The sequence below is a fragment of the Rhea americana genome, unplaced genomic scaffold (assembly GCF_003343005.1).
Source record: "Rhea americana isolate MKP2758 unplaced genomic scaffold, rheAme1 scaffold_22, whole genome shotgun sequence".
NCBI lineage: Eukaryota > Metazoa > Chordata > Aves > Rheiformes > Rheidae > Rhea > Rhea americana.
The window spans coordinates 1,826,897-1,838,208 of NW_028186329.1; positions in this window are offsets into that span (position 1 = coordinate 1,826,897).

Consider the following 11,312-nt stretch of genomic DNA (forward strand, 5'->3'; position numbering starts at 1 on the left):
CCCTCCCGCCCCCCGCCCCCGGCAGGGGCGCTGCCGGCAGCCAACGGCTGATGCCGGCAGCCAATGAGGGCGCAGCCGGCTTTCCGGCGCAGCCAATGGCGGCGCAGCCGCTGTCGGTGGCTTGCGGCGCTACAGGCTGGGCAGAGCGCGCAGCTCGGACGGGGCGGGCCAGCAGGGCGCGGCCCTACCGGCTCATCCCCGCCCACGCTCGCCGCCTTCTCGTATCACGCGAACTTTCGACCCGTCACCGGCGTGTCGTCACTGGCGGGAGGAAGGAGGGCGCCTTCCCATTCGCTGCTGCGCAGGAGCCGAGCGGCGTGATTGGGCGGAGGGAGTGGAGTGATGGGAGAGGGGCGGGGTCCGGCGCGAGCGCGGCCGTTGGCGGCGGCGAGGCGGAACGGGGGCGGCGGTTGCGGTGCGCCTGGGCCGGGTGTGGCCGCCCGCGCAGCGCGGCGTGSGGTGCTGCCGGGGCCAGGCGGCAGCAGGCCGTGGCGGTGCCGCTGTGGCAGCTCGTCACTACGACACTGCTTGGTAGACTCCATACCGCTGTCCCCGGGAGTGGGGTTACTCCACGCCTCGGTTTCTCCAACTTGTCGTGCTAATATAACGGTATTAAGATTTACTCAGCGTTGCCAGAACAGGCGACATCGGTGCTTTTCAGTTAAGGCGTTGCGCTGACTCCCCTGCTGACTTCGGCCATTCAGCTGGGGTCTGTCCTGCGCCTTCAGGGGCGGTGGGCAAGAGTGGTGAAGACCTTTGTCCTCATCTCAGCACCCCACAGGTTGCCATCAGCTGTGAGTTTGCCACGGCGTCAGAAATTGAAAACAAAAAGTGTCTAGCTGTGAAGGATTTCAGACAGTGCAGAGCATAGCACTCTGGTCTGTTACCTTTCCGCTGGTAATAAAGTGTGTATTTGACCAGCTCCCATGCTACTCTCCCCACTCTTCCTTGGCCTGCAGCACTCTTCCAAGTCCTCTGTCTTCTGGCCTTTGAAAATGACTGTCTTTCCTGGTGGTCCGTTACTTAGTTTTCTGTTTTTGCTTTTTTTTGGGGGGGGGTCATTTTTTTAAGTTTTAGAGGAAGTGAAACTGGCTTTCATTGGAAAATGATGACTTTTGAAGAAAACTTTACTGGTAAACCTTATTTGTATCATGTTTTCATGGACTGGAAGGATTATAAAGCCTAGGATAAGTTTTCTGTACAGCTCTGGATACTCTAGATTCTGATATTCAGTATTCATTTTATAGGTACAAGCTGACTGGATGCTCTCAGGGCTTACAAACTAGTATTTGTGTGATCAGCATGACACTTTCCTGTCTCCTAGTGCTCCCTGCTGTGCAACAAAGCATCAGTGAAGCACCTCAGGTAACTGGCATGTAAGCACTTCCATACACATTTCCTGGGCTATATTCCTTCATAGCTACAGCAGTACCAACAGTGGCTGGGACATGAACCTGTGTGAGCAAAAACTGATCTTGCTCCTTCCTCCTGACATCCGTGCACATCCGCAGTGGGCACTTCTCAACCACTGCCAAATTACACCAGGGTCTTGTCGTCTGAGGAGCGTGCAATATTGTTGTAGAAGAATATCTGTTCCTGTTGTTATACAGCACCTTGCACAGGGAAATTTTGATGATTGTGCTAAGTGGGGTCCTTGGACACTGCTAAAAGCCCCAAAATAGCTCTATCTCCCAGCATGAAAATCATGCTCGGTAAATCTAATTTATCCTGAAAGATGCTGTGCTTCTCTTGATTAAGTTTAACTGTTATCTTAAAGTGATTGATATTTCACCCTAGAAATAATTTATGCAAAAGTATGAGCCTACCTACTGGCATTAAGTTTTAGCTAAACTGTGGCTAGGACTGGGATGATCGCTGAGAGTGTTCCTTTGTGGAGTGTTACAGAGTAGAAAGAAGAGTATCATAGGTGGCTTTCACACAAGGAACTGTGCACGTCTAACCCCAATGTCTTGTAAATGTGTTGAAGGTAAGAAAAAATAGTACGGTTTACCAAACATAGTGGACCAAATTCTGCTTTTGTAACAAAGGGTATAGAACTATTTGCATCTAGTGGGCTAATTCCTATATGACACTTAGAAGGCTGGCTCCAGTCTAGAACAGTGCTGAAATGTTTTTCTGGATGAAAGCCAGAACTCCAGCTGTTGGAAGGCTGAGAACAACAGGCACATTGTCACCTCATTAAACTGATTCTGACCAGTACATTTGTCTTAAATTTGAATGCCTCCAAATCAGCTGGTGCTCTTTTCAGACAGAAGACTAACGGGCTGCCCTTACTAATATATTTAATAGTCTCAAACTTATATATAATTTGAACCTGTGCATGTAGAGAACTCTAAAAAGGTCATTCAGTAAGCCTTTTCTGTTAAATAGGCACTTTAAAACACATTTTATCCTGCTGAGGCTACTCCTTGCCTGTTGAGCTAGCTTGATTTTACAGAGATACAGCATCTCTCTTTAGAATTGAAATTAATAGAATTCCTTAGAATCAAAACCTGAGATATGGCAATAAAAAGGCCAGTCCAAGATCAGGCTTCCTGCTTTGCCCCTGTTTTATAGCAGCTAATAAATAGTTACAGATAATTCTGAAGTCTTTTTTTTCTCTCTAATTTGCTGTTTCATCAGGAGCTTTCTGCTTCCTACAAGCATTGAGTAAGACTTCCACAAACACACGTGTCAGAGAATTCACATACAGAAGTCTGAAAAATCTAATGGTGCCTGGCGTGCTTTATTCTTTTGGGCATCTGCTTTCCTTTTGGATGATGGCTTGACAAAAGCAGGTTATACAACTTTTTGAGAATGAAGATGAAACTGAAGGACTATGTGTGTGTTTAACAATTTTTGGCAAAAAGCAGCATCTTCATACTGAATTATTAAACTATTTTCTGGTGAATAGACTGCATATATCAGTGCAGGATGATTACCAAAGTAGTCTGATACATTTTTTAGCTATTCTGAGCCAGCCTTTTTTAGTTATTGTGCAGTTATGAAAGCTAGCTGCACTGCTTATTTCAATGTTTGCTGTAGTACAATTCAATGTCATATGTCACTAATGAATTTTAGTTTTCTTGCATTAGTATTTCTATAGGATGTTAATTTAAAAAGTGCTATGATTCGTTGATTGATTGATTGATCTGTTCCTAGACCAGTGCTAAATATGATGGTCATGAACATTGTATTTTTCCATTAATCTCTTCAGACTGCTCAGTTTTTCTGAGACGGTTATTGTGCTCAGTGTTACTAGGACATTAGCCTCAAAACTGCAAATACCTACTTGTGTCCTTGACTCAAGTCCCCTTGATTTAAAGGAAGGTACTTACTAATGTAAGCAAGGTTTAAAACCTTGTTTTATTTCAAATGTGCTACTTTTAACTGTAAAAGATAGATAACACTCCATGTATGTCAAGAAACRGCAGGAGTTGAGCCTTTGTACAAACACAAAGCTTCACAGAAAGATTCAGCCTCTGTAGACCAGGACCTTCTGTCTCCCACAAAACACACAGGCTTTATAACCCTTTAAAACTATCCTTTTCTGCAGGTACATCCAGCAGTTATTTTTCCTCTGTAGTTGACTTCTAAGATATTATTTCACTGCTAACCACCTGATTTTCATTCTCTAGCAGTTAAATAAAATATTGGTATTCGGGTTTGTAAATCAGCTGTTAGAAGAACAGTTGAAGGTTGAACTTCCAGAAGAAGCTTCTCTGGAAAACCAAGGTCTTGAACTATCTCCGACTGGGCATTCTGCATTTACATGGGTGCATTGACATTTAAGTAAAAACAGGGTTTTGTTAAAACTTGCTGCCAACTCATCCAAAATGATATGGCCCACAAAATTTCTCTCTACATAATAAGCCAGCTGAAGTGTTTTGCCCTTAACCATCCCTGTTGTTTCCACAGTCAGACTAGCATAGCATTTCATCTGGCCAGAAAACTCCTGGAGAGATCCAGCTTGTCTTGGAACAGCAGCCAGCGAAATCTTGGCTCTTAAGTGTTTATATCTTGCTGACAACATGCACAAATATTATTCACCTCTAACTGTCAAATGATCCACTAAATCCAACTGATTGTAAGTCCCTGTTAGAAGGCCCTCTCTAATCCAGGATGAACAAAATGTTTTTTCCAGAGAAATATGTCACGAGTACGAAGGAAACAAAGAACTTTGTTTTTCTGTCAAACAGGCAGCTCAATGAGTGGAGCTGATCCGAACAGCCTGTTAGCTAGTGATTCTTGCAATAATGTTAAAAATAAGCCCCCCCAAAAAAAAACCACTCTGTAGAAAACCTCCAATATTCCTTATATATGACCTTCAATGAGTTCCTAAACTTCTTATTTTGTCTGGATTCAGGTAAATTTATAGTGTGCTGCTTCTCCATCAGAGGGTAATGGAAAGCAAGTCTTTGTTTATTTTATTCTGGTTAGTCCACATCTAACTGCGGAAGTGGCATTAAGATTTTATGCTTGTTTGCCCAATGGTACTGAATCAGCTGTATAAAATCAGACATCTCAACCATTGCTTGTAAATGCAGAGTAATTCTGAAAGGCTAAGGCTGGCTTCTTAACACTCATACACATTCAGAACTGCAGCTTTCCAGATAGGCAGAAGCATAGCAAAAAAGCTTGTGTGTTTCACTGGCACAGTACTACTACCTTTTGGCTCTGCCCTAGTGACTGATCCAGACAGGAATTCAGCTCACTTCTCACATAACCACTTTAAAATTAGTATATTGAAATAAGAAGTATGAATGAAGGAAGGTAATCACTGCCTGATTGAGACCCGAGTCGAAGGGAACAGTCTCTGGAAGGCAGAACGGTGCATCACCCCTGTGGTGAGATCTGGACTGTTCGACTCAACTTCTTTGTATTGGATCAAGTTGTTTGAGGGACTTACTGGGTCCTAAGGTCCACACAGCTGCAAGCTGCATTGCTGTAAACGGAGTGATACTGKTTTTTTTAGAGCAAAAGTTAGGCTAAATACTACTAAAAGGGCCACCTCTTCACAAATCTGCATTTGTACCTCTTTTTTAAATGTGTTCTGTGGTTAAACCACAAGATGGCAGGAAAGCAAAATAAATATTTTTTGCTGAAGCAGCAGCAGTTAAAAGAAATATCTAGAAACAAGAATTAGCTCCTAGAAAGGAGCTGATTTCCCTCATTAAAATGTTATTAAAGCCTTATAAAGTTCTGGTATATATGGATAGACTTTTAAATAATGTGATTTAACTGTGACTTGTGCTAAACCCTAGTACAATATCTTCCTTTAATCTATTGCTTGTGAGTGAGAACAAATACTCTCTATTCTTTTGCTATAGACTGTAAGGAAACAACTAGCCTACAATTATTTCCTCTTTGGAGCACACTGGAATATGGAATAAGTCTCCCTGTATCAAGAAGATTTTCCTAAATGATAGTTAATCCTTGGTTTATATATTTTAGAAACATACTGTCTTAACTTTTCAGTTGCAAAAACCTAACTTCACTTTATTTTCAAAGTTGACTGCAAAACCARTTAGGATACTCAAACGGTAACTTGGCTCAGAAGATGTCTTGATTCGAAGAATAAAAGGTAGAGATTTCTTAAAATTATCTTTGTACTTTGTCTGCATCATCTGGTATTAATAATCTGACATAAATCTTTGCTACAAGAGAATTTCAAATGAATTCTATTCCTCTCCTGCCTAGTCCTGTCAGTACAATCTAAATAGACTGACTGGCTTTTAAAGCATCCCATCACTTTTTCAAAAGCAATAGTCACAATTGCATCACTGGAGTGATACAAGTAATAATAGTGTATAGTAACAGTGTGTAGTAATAACACCAGTAGTAAGTGTAAATGGAGTCTTACTGTCAGTTGCCAATTGCTTGAATAGTCCTGTCTCAAAAAACCCTCTAAATGTCCCCCTTGTAGTGCTGATCGTAACCCAGAGAAGACACTATCTGGCATAGTAATAAATAATATTCATATTTTTTTCAGCATTCTGTCCAGCGTAGCAAAATAAGTAAAAGACCCACATCCAGTGATATAAATCATTTTTAATCTCTCTGACATTAGCTGGTTTCTTTGATAAAGCCCCCAGCACACCTTCCTCCAAAAAAAAAAAAAAAAAAAATCCAGCTTGTTGTGGTAGTGAATCTTCAAATTTGTACATGTTCTGAAGTGTCAGAGAGCATTCTGAATCTGATAAAATATTTCCCTCCTCAACAGACCCAGTCATCTTGTCTCAGTGAACCAAGAACCCCCTCACTTAAAAAAATCTTTAAAGTAGTATTTCTTATCTCCAAAATGTTGTTGAACATATCTTGGCCAGGCTTCAGTGACCAATTCAAGGTTATCTTTCGCTTTGTCTGTTTGTGATCTTATTACATCTCCATTCTCTCCCTACTGTACCAATTTGCTGCTGCCTCCCCAGCTGTTTGCCTTCTAACAGGGATGCCTTTTATTTCTAGGACAGGCTGCTTTGGTGATGTGCCAGTGGCAAAGAGACTTCCTTACTGAGACTGTCAAGAAATGCACCATTCTGCAGGTGCAATAGCTAAGTCTTGGCCATAGATCAAAAACACAGATAATGCACCATGAGGCAGCAGACAGAAGAACTTTATCCCATACAGGAAACAAATAGCAATTTGTGGATTTGCAGCTTAATTTAAATAATTGTGGTCAGCCTGAATATAGTTGCCCAGTTAATAAAGGGAGAAAAATGTAGCTGAAAAAAATCTTCTCCATATTGTTAACTCATGTTTCTACATAGAACACACTTGTTTGTGTGAGAACTACTTATTCCACATTTTCTGTTACTGAGAAGTTGTTTCATGGTGCATATACCAGTTTGATTCCTTCCAGGCTCAGGTTGCTACTTTAAAGCAATCTCTTCATGTGAAAGAGTCACTTCATAGTCTGTTCTCTGAATTTTCCATACTTAGAGCAATGTCTGGGAGTAATATCAGCAAGGCGTAACTGTCGGATATGTGCCTGTTCTAACTCATTAGCTTGGTCATTTTGAAGAATTCCTAGTTTGCTGTAGATAGAAACTTGTTAATGAATAATGAAAGTAACTTCTTAGTGTTTAGTGTCTTTAAAAAATCCGTCAGGACTGAGGCAAGTGTTCCCTGAAAAGAAAAAAAAAAATGTTGCTCAGGGCACAGCCAGGAGATAAAATTCATATTTAGAAAAGCAAATTTTTTTCCATGGCAAGAGGAAAACTGAAATGGAAAGCTGAGATTAGAGTTCTCTGAAAGGCAGATGTTGGACTGAAGGGTAGACTCTGTACTGCATATTAAGATGCCATGGATGTTAGACTTTGATAGGGAGAATTTACAGCATCAATTAGCATTCTCTATTTAGAAAGCTAACAATTTTTCTTAGAAATACGTTATGCTGAAAATTTTCAGGAATATACATTTTCTGGAAATGTGTTACATTGAAAATTTCTTGCCAACTAACCCAAGATCTCCAACTTTGAGATTTTTGTGGTAACACCTTGTTTTGTGATTTTTGTAATTATATTGTCAAAATTTTAGTCTCTGTCTTGTTTCCTTATTTCCTCTTCCACCCAAAAGCAAAGAACATGTTTAAGGGACCCAGCTGTTACAGCTGTGCAGTGCTGGAGCTGAGCATGCATTCACTGCTTGCAGTCCTTCAGTGCCATCAAACCGGGAGCACGATACCAGTTCACTCTCTGCCCACTCATGCTGCCTGCAAATTGAACTGTGGTAGGTTTAAGGAGCTGTGCCCATGGTTAGGCGAAAAAGGAAAACAGTCATGAATAAATAACAGATCTTTTGCATTCTTTGTGGGCCTCTCTCTTAAATATTTAACTTATTGTGTCCATTGGCAACACTGTACACTTTTGTATGTATTTCTTTTCCCATAAACATATGCTGAAAACCGCTGTGACCATGCTCTCCTCTGCTTTGGTAAGATGATGACACTAGCGGTACTGAAAACCTTATTCCTGCTGCCTTTGCTTCTGCAATGTTTCTATTCTTTTGTAAGTCAAATGATTTGAATATACTAAACTTGCAGACACTTCTACCATTGTAACTTTGTTTATGTTTGTTTATGTATGGGGCTGCCATCCTCATCAAGATTATTTTTCAGACTACAATCACACTTACTGTCAAGATACAAATGAGTTCTTGTGACTTTTATGATTTCTAGGGCAAACCAAAATGCTTGTTTTTAGTATTTTTTTTCTATACAATATATGCTCTGACATACTTAATTCTATTGCATTTGCTTCCCACAATGGATTTGAGACTGGATTCCTTTACCCTAGCTTATTTTTTACAATCATAATTTGTCTGTGTGATGACAGAATGGTATGGCCCCAGTCCTTTGTCTAGCTCTCGGTCTATTCTTTTTTATTTTTTTTACGTAAGAACACTCCTTAAATTTTTTTTTCCTTAGAAAAGTAGCCAGCTTATCTTAGTTATACAATGGAAACTGCTTGTAGTACTTCCAGGCTGAGAACTTACAGCTTTAAGACCTTAAAGTGTGTTTGGCAACTTTTCAGTTCGTGAGATACATTTATCTTGGATTTCTGAGCCATTTCCTTTGAGAAAATGGTATTAGCAGTTGAAAATAAATAAACCATTTTGACTGATGAATTGAACATGACGTAGTTGTTTTCATACACTTTCTGTCTTAATCTGCTAATAATATGGATGTAATAAATGCCTTGATTTTCTCAGTCAGTCCAGAACAGACTTGACATCATGGATTTTATCTTCATCCTGGGTATAAATTATTATGTAAGATTGGGAGTGAATATTATGTAAAGAGACTTACAGTGTAGTGTATTTCTGGCTCAGGCTTCCAGGTGGATTCAAAGAAACCTAAACTATTTTTCAGATAGAAATTGATGTATTAGATATGATAATGGTAGGAAACTGAACCTGATTGTCTTAAAAGCCTCCTTCAGTTCTGTGACATGCTGTTTTGTCAGCTGTGAAACAGCACTGTGGTATATTCTAAAAGTAATGAATGTGATGATAGTTCCTTCTCTGTACCAAGGAGGCATGGCTTGGGTTTGCAGATGATTGTTATTAAAACATACCTTAGGCTTCAGTACAGGTGGAGAATAAGAAGAGCATGACTAGATGACTAGTAGAACACTTTTAGGGAAGGATTTGTTTCCAGGAGGAGGAACACCGCTGTCCTTGGATGGAATCCTGAAAGATCACTTCAAGGAGGAAAAAACCCCAAAGCTCACGCAGTGGCTATGGCACTCAGCTAAAATGCAGGAGTGAATGTATGAGGAAAGTCTTTGTGTAAGTTGCCATGTTTCCATAGAGGCAAAACAAGGTTACAGCTCAAGGAAATTGTATACGTAAGCAACTAGGAGGAGGAGGAGGTTTCTCAATGATTTGAAGAATATAGATCATCTGATAAAGGATCTAATTCTGTCAGACAGTAAGAAAGGCTGTGTCACAGGGGTCAGAGAGAGTCTATTTAGTGTCCAGGACTCAGAAAAGCTTAAGTGGCTTTCAGTCGCATTGATTTCCTGTGRGTTCAACAAGGAAGAACTTGAGTAAGACTCTAATAAGAGTTTAAGAAGTTATAATATGTTTGAAGAGTGCTATGACACATGCTTTTACGCAGTGCTCCCAAGTAAGAGACTGAGGCTGCATCARGAGGACAATATTGTTCAAAGCAACAGTATTTTAAAATGCAGAACATGTTAGGAGACCAAAGTAGGCTCTTCTTTCCCTAAGAGGTCTGGGAAATTAACTATGTTTTAATGGAAGTTTTCTGTCGTTAATGCCCTCTACTCTGTCCATTCCTGTGGCAGAAAAAGGTTGGATACATTGTCTAGGGAGAAACAGTTTGCATTAATTTTCTTCTCATTTAAGCCTGTGTGCAGCAGGAAGAAGCAGGTAGATCTACTGATTTCTAGTATACTATAAATGTGACATGTGGCTATATATATATTCTGTTTTAATAACAAATCTTACCTTTGACCCAGAGGCCCAATAATGTGTAGCTCACTAACTTCATCTCTGTGTATCAGGGAATTTAAAATTTGCCTACATGTGAATAGCAGCAAAGTTCAAGGGTCTAAAACAAGGTCATTTAGTGTGTGTGTAGCTTTAAGAATCATTCTAGGAATCAGCACAAAAAATATTTCTTTTTAAAATATATAATTTATCACTAAGTCTTAGAAAAACATTACAGTTATCTGTAGGTACAGTAGGTGTTATCTGTACCTAGGCAGTTTTAACTTCTGTAAACATGTAAGTTAAAATTAATCAAGCGCATGCCAAAAGCCTTTGCTGAAGTGTGATTGAATTCTTGTTCTCTTTTCTAGAGATATAGTTTCAATTCTTGAAGGTCTTACTAATGGACTCTTGTCAGATTTTATCTCATTTTTCTTCATTATACCAAAGTGCAATATCCATAACTTTATGCTCTCTTCTTTTTTTTTCACCTTCATGCATGTCTTCATTCTGCATCTCCTAGGTTCAGATAGCTTCCAATCCTTTCATTCTCTCCCTTCCTCTTTTCTCTGCTCTGCCTGGCTTGGTTGTATGACAAATCTTCTTATTTCGTTGCTGATAATTGTTCAGCAGTTGACTAAAGCAGATGTATCAGAGAGAGCAATAGGACAGTTAGCTCTTCCAGCTGACAAGGATTAACATTACTAAATATTTAAGATAGGTAGGGTAACTTTGGTTACGTTGCTTCAGTTCACGTTTTGAATGCTAGATAATTAAGACAGGAAGGGACCTCCAGGTCCCTTGCTATGCCTACTCTGCTTTGCTAACTGCCATGACTAGCACCTATGTGGCTTCTGTGTGCTGCCCAAATCTACGCTGAAAAGAGGAGGCCAATACCTGCATGTGTGAAGTGAAGCGGCGATGTAGGATTTGTTTAGTGCACAAGGCCACTCCACCCTGAAATGATTCTAGAAATGCATTGCCAGATGCCCTCAGCCCCTAAGCAGGCCCTTCAGTCTTTCCCCCAGGCAGTCCAGTTGCTGGACAGAGTCACTGGCCAGAGAATTCAAGCTCACTGGAAAAGCCAGAAATAACATTTAATTTTAATCATCTCCTGCTTTAGTAGGGCTCCCTCTTGAAGTGATCAAACTTCAAAATTGTGTTTCATTAAAAGCTTTGATTTGCACAAGCCTGTAGTCCAAACTCATAGATCTATCAAGTTGGCTGAAAGTGGCACATGGACTGACGGCCACTGCTAACATCAAGCAATTAAACAGTTGAATAATAATAATAAAAAAAAAAATAATCTCAAAGAGCAACATGAAGCTAAATCCTAAATCACCAGAAGAGCTATTCCA